At 38.4% G+C, this 6,000-nt stretch overlaps 1 protein-coding gene across 2 annotated transcripts in view; it reads left to right on the top strand.

The window, feature by feature from the left end:
* The first annotated feature begins 566 nt into the window (after positions 1–566).
* LOC149540855 (uncharacterized) overlaps positions 567–6,000 on the top strand; it is an 86,355-nt gene continuing 80,921 nt past the window's right edge. The window contains exon 1 of one of the 2 annotated variants that reach the window (XM_089801914.1): positions 567–734. The gene's annotated coding sequence lies outside the window, so the exon portion shown is untranslated. The remainder of the gene's footprint in view (positions 735–6,000) is intronic. The other variant, XR_016356448.1, reaches the window with a different exon arrangement.

Raw genomic sequence — 6,000 nt, 5'->3', positions numbered from 1 at the left:
TGCTGACTTTGCCATGTTGTGGTGTTCTAGCTTTGATACTTTTAACTGGCCTTGCATGACCTTAGACTTTATACTTTTAAGACTTGATAAGTAGATTTAAGTGGTTTTGCTACTTTCGTAATTGTGGTTATGTTGATATTTGTTTTATGGTTGCTGGTAGTAGTACTCTTATGGTTATGAAGAATCCTATTACTAGGGGTTCTGGGACTTTATGCTTGTTTTTGATTATTAAGGTTAAGGGTGGTGTGGTAATGCACTTTATTTGCTGGTAGTCTATTGGTTGGGCTACCACTATTTTGTTGAAGGGCCAATCCCATAGTTTTAGTGGCTTTAATATCAAAAAAAACTTGACCACTTATTTATATAGTAAAATACATCCTTATATACATAAACAATAAACAAAATACATATTCCTAATAAACATATACACTAATTTTATTTTTATTTATATGGCCATTACTTCATCCTAATTTTCTTCCATCTTGAAAATATCAAATAAAACAAAAATATATCTATTTCTCATTCATTTATTTTATATTTATTAAATAAAACCAAAGAGCCCCGCCGCCCTTTTTTGTCAACAGCAATCTTCGAAAATCAACTTTATCCATGTATGTGCTTTTGAAACACTGGTATTAAATTACTGAGAGTGCCGTTGTACGGGCTCCTCGACGGTGAGTTTCAGAATGGCTTCTATATCAGTGGGTAATTTTTATTTCGGCAATAGCAACCAGGTAAGTGACCTCTGCAGCTCATATAGGTTACATTTCGTTCTGTGCACATTATAAGCATCCACAACTTTTTACATGTACTTATAAATTTTGTTTTAGGTTTTAGGTAACGCTCAGTAAATAAAGGCTTAGCAGCATAATTTTGCCATTACCTCTCATCGATGGTCGAGACTGTTTATAAAACATTTATACCTCAAATATTGTATTTATCTTGGGTGACATTCTGTCACCCTTCAATTCAGTATTTTAATTTTGTAATTTTTTTTTTTGGGTATTTATTGGAGTTGGTCTGGCGATCAAACTCAGCAGTGAATCCAATTTGAGATTGTTGAATTCGAAGTTTAAACCCTGGACATGCTCACTTTGTGGATTCTAAGCCCAGAAGTAACACGTATCTTTTGGTATGGTAGATTGGTGTTTGGTAAATCCACATTATCGAATAAGAGTGCAATTTTATCCTTTTTGGTTGGTTAGTTTTGGGAGGTAATCGATGATCACTAACATGATGTAAGATAAGTCTGAACCGCATTATTAAGATTTATTAATACGAGTATTTTCTTCACAACCTCATGCCATGATTTCTAGAGTTAATGGGATTCATTCTGCAAAGGGAGGATTTGAACCTAGGGTATTTTATCAGTGGAAGCTGCTACCCCTTTGACATGATTTGAATTGTATTTGTTAAGTTGAGATTTGGTAAGCATGGGGTTATACAGCCATATGAAGGTTCATTTTCTCCAAAGTTTGGATAAGACTGTTTGATGTTACAGTATTTGTTTTCATGACAATCATAGTAGCATTCCATTTACATGGCATTGACACTGTATATCAAATAAAAATTACATCTAATAAAAATGTGGGAAAAAAAACTACTTTGCTATACATGTCAAATATATTGTGTAGAGAGATAAAAATGATCAAACACAAGATACAAACACATGTTCAATGTTGTCAGATACTCTCAAGTTCTTGATATGCATCAAATTCTCAAGTATGGTGTACCCATAAAACTTAGTCTTCAAGTATAAAATTAAATCTGATCTTTATCTAGTGCAGCCCAATGTAATGTTTATCATATTGTCACTGAGTTTTGGAGTGGAGAGATGGGTTTGGGAATAAGGGTACCAAGGACCTTGAATTGTGAATGGTAGCTAGTGGGGATGTTGGGGTGGCGCTCCTAGCAAGCTTGAGGGTCATGGTTTTCATAGGAGTCAGGGGCAGCAACCCTAGCAGGGTTGAGAAGTAGTGTCACTTGTGGGATTCGAGGGCAAGGCACTTTGTGCATTTATTGTTGTAGTACAAGGTAGGGTTGAGGGGTAGAGTCCCTGCTACTAAGCACAAATCGAGGCCTTTGAGACCTTATGAATCTTCATGGTGCATGCTCATAAATTTATTGCTATGTTTTTTCTAACATCATGCCCATTTTATTTCTGTATTTGTAACCAAATTTTAATTCTTGTGAGAACTAGTAGCGAAGTCAAAGAATTTGACCCATCTAGAGGATGAGGGATATACAATTTTCATAAAGTTTGACTTTTTTGAATACCCAAGTCATGGATGGGGCCCACTAGACTAGTAGGATTAGGGTTAGTGGTCAAAATCTAAAAAATGCTATAAATTGCTAGATGTGGGGGGATGGCTCAAGTTTTCGGGCATTTAGGTGTTGTGGCTAAGTTCCTTGAGGTGCTTCGTGATGTCCTAGTGCCACCTCAATGCCCTCGTTAGGGCATACCCTAACAATGCTCTCGTTGAGGGATATTGGATGATTAATCGTGTGCAGCTCTAGTTTGTCATTGCCTGACAACTCAAACAAGGAATTGATGTTAAAACATGTCTATTCTTTTGTAGTTGCTTAGAGTTGTCTCCTATTCAACAAGGGTGGTAGGGGCATAGCAAAAGGATGTTTCCCTTGTGTTCCATTGCCTGGAGATGTCATCATTTTCGGACAATGTAAGACTGATTTTTGGTTCATGCTTTTTCAAATCCAACCATGTAGAGGGTCCACAGTGTATGTTGTAGTATAGGGTGGGGTCAAGGGATGGAAGAACATCAAGCCCAGATTGACGGACCAACGACACACCTTTAACCACAAGGAACACTTCCACTGTACCAAATGACACACCATACCAGTACCACACTCCCCCACACTAGTCAACATACTTGTGCCATACTTGTTAAAGCACTTCCACCATACCATTAACACACTTACACCGTACTAATCAACATGCTTCCATCATACCAGTCAACATACTCCACATCGCATGACACTGCACGAGTGCACTTCGTATGCTGCACGCTTCACATCGTACTCCATACTTTGCACACTGCACACCACACACTACACGCCACACTGTGCACACCTCCGCATATTGCACTTTGTATACCACACGCATACCATACTCTGTACAATGCACAACACACACTACACTACCGTACTTTGTACACTTCACACCGCACAATTGTACTTTTATGTCATACACTACACTCTTCTATTGGGCACCCTTCAACACCCTTCTCACTTGATACCTTCGACACTCAACCTTTGACACTTGGTTCCTGATGATTGAATATTGTACTTGATCTATTAAAAAATATGAATGGCAATTATAATCCAATGTAATATAATAGATTGTAGATCAGAGCATATGCAAATCGTATAAACGAATTGCTATCATTTTGAGACTTTTTATTCTCAGATTATATCTAGATGTACAAATTTGTCTTCACAAATTTGACAATGAAGTACATAGTGAAATATATCAATCGATATTTCCAACGGTAGACTAGGGTCTGCTAGCCATCGAAACTGCAATTACAAACTAGGGAGGGTCTTCCACCACCAAAATTGCACACAAAATCTCAATTCAAAATGGAATCACAAATATAGAAGAAAAGATAACTCCACAATGATCTCCTACAATGCCAACCGTGGCCTTATAAAGAGCTTTGTTTCCTGAAAGGTTACAAATAGGCTGACATACTTTATTTATTAGTTTATTACTGGGGCCCTTTTATTTATTAATTAAGTAAATAGATCCTTATGATATTATATAAATTTTGGAACCACCTAATTAATTATTTCTCTCCATAATTTGGGGACATTACAAATTCTTGCTGCCTAGAGATTGCTTACCCTAGAGCAATCTGTCAACAAACCATTTGGTGAAGCTCTAGGATCCCAAACCAAGCGCGAATGCTGATGACTCTATCCACTTAGTGCTTGATGCTACACCATAATTGTGAGCTCCACATGCAAAACCCCAACAAGCTTTCGCTGCTCCACTTTGATTAAAGAATGCCTTGCCCATAGTTGCCAATAAAGTTGTCATGATCCCTTGAAGTTTCCTTGTCATCTTCATCAGGTGTTGTTCCTTGATGCTGAGATGCATATGCTACCACTATTACTGATCTGCATCCCCAACTGTAGAGCTTGCTCATTGGTAGAGTCCACATCTTCATTAGTTGATTAACCACTGTTGTCTTGACAAAAGTTTTGCAAACATTTGCTTCATATTTGCGTCTCTCTTGAAAGTTTAGGTGTTCTTCTTTTGAAGGGACAATTGTTGATTCCTACTGTTGTTGAAGTGGATTTGTGAGCATATCTTTATCCTCTTTGGAATTTAAGGTGTTGTATAGCCCATTACTAATCTCCCACTTTAGATTATTGCTGTAGACCCTATTATTCTCAAAGGATGGATATTTCATTCGAAGGTCTATGTAGTCCTTGGGAGGTATGTCCATTCGCCATCCACTATCAATCCAATCTTGCTTGATTTGCTTCAATGATTCAACCAAAGTGAGTAGATGCATTTCCAACTGCTCAATCCTTGGAGGGAAATTTGACATCATCAATCTTCTATTGGTCTGATGTGTTACATGTTGCCCGTGATTCTTCCATTTGCCAAGCACTTGAGTGTCTAATTAGTCTGCTTTTGTCCTCTTGCTAGGTTCTCATGGGGCGGCTGCTGACTTCTTTTTAGATCCCTCAACAAGACTGTCATATCCATAAATGCATTTCCCATTCCATCACTGGGTGCCTTGATACTCCTAATAGGCTGGTAGGATCATCAATTCTGATACCATTGTAATGTACCGATGATGCACCTCATCTGTAGGGAACACTTCCATTGTACCAAGGGGCATACTTCCACCGTACTAGTAGGACACTTCCATAGTACCTCCACCGTACCAATAACACACTTCCATTGTACCAGTCAACACACTTCTACTCTTCCAGTCAACACACTTCCATTACAGTAGTCAACACACAATTGCACTCTGCACTTTGTACTCCACACGTTGTGTGCCACATGCCGCAACTCACCCTCTGCATGCCACACCCCACACACCTTTGCATGTTGTAGTCTATACACCACACACACAATGCACTCTATACATTGCACACCACACACTGCACTCCACACGCCACACACTGCGCACCTCACCACTGCATTCCACATGCCACACACTGCATAACTCACCACTAGGCTCCACATGCCACTTACTGCACACCTCACCACCGCACTTTGCATGCCACACATTGCACACCTCACCACCACACTCCACACACCACTTACTGCACAATTGTACTCCACATGTCACATGCTACACGCTACTATTCGACACCCTTCAACACCCTTCACACCCAACACCTTCAACACCTTTTTCTTGATGACTGAATATTATACTCGATCGATTAAAAAATATGAATGACTATTTTTATAATCCAAGGTATCACAATAGATTGTAGATTGGAGCATATTTAAACCATATTAGTGAATAGCTATCAATTGGATACTTATATTTTTAGATCATATCTAGATGCACAAATTTGTCTTTGCAAGAAGGCTTCATAAATTTGATAATTAAGTGCACCGTGAAATATTTGAAGTGATATCTCCGACGACAGACCAAGGTGGTTGCTAACCACTAAAACTGCAATTACAAACTACAGAGGGTCTTCCACCTCTGAAACTACACACAAGAACTTAATTCTAAATGTTATCGCAAAGCATAAGAAAAGATAACTCCGCGATGATCTCTTATAATGCCAACCATGGCGTTATAAAGAGCTGAAAGGCTACAAATAGGCCATCATACTTCATTTATTGTTTTATTATTTGGGCCCCTTTTATTTATTAATTATTTTGTTGCATTAGGCTACCCTATGAAGCCGTTGTTGGAGTTTGTAGCTGTGATAGAAATCTTTATCTTTAGGCGTTAATTCCGTTATAGTCACCTTCAGTTGAAAAGGACGTTTATGATAAAT

Source organism: Cupressus sempervirens, chromosome 9, assembly GCF_028749045.1.
Source record: "Cupressus sempervirens isolate cs-2001-9-10 chromosome 9, ASM2874904v1, whole genome shotgun sequence".
Lineage (NCBI taxonomy): Eukaryota > Viridiplantae > Streptophyta > Pinopsida > Cupressales > Cupressaceae > Cupressus > Cupressus sempervirens.
Note: the sequence above shows the minus strand (reverse complement) of the source record. Positions and strands in the feature narration are given on the sequence as shown.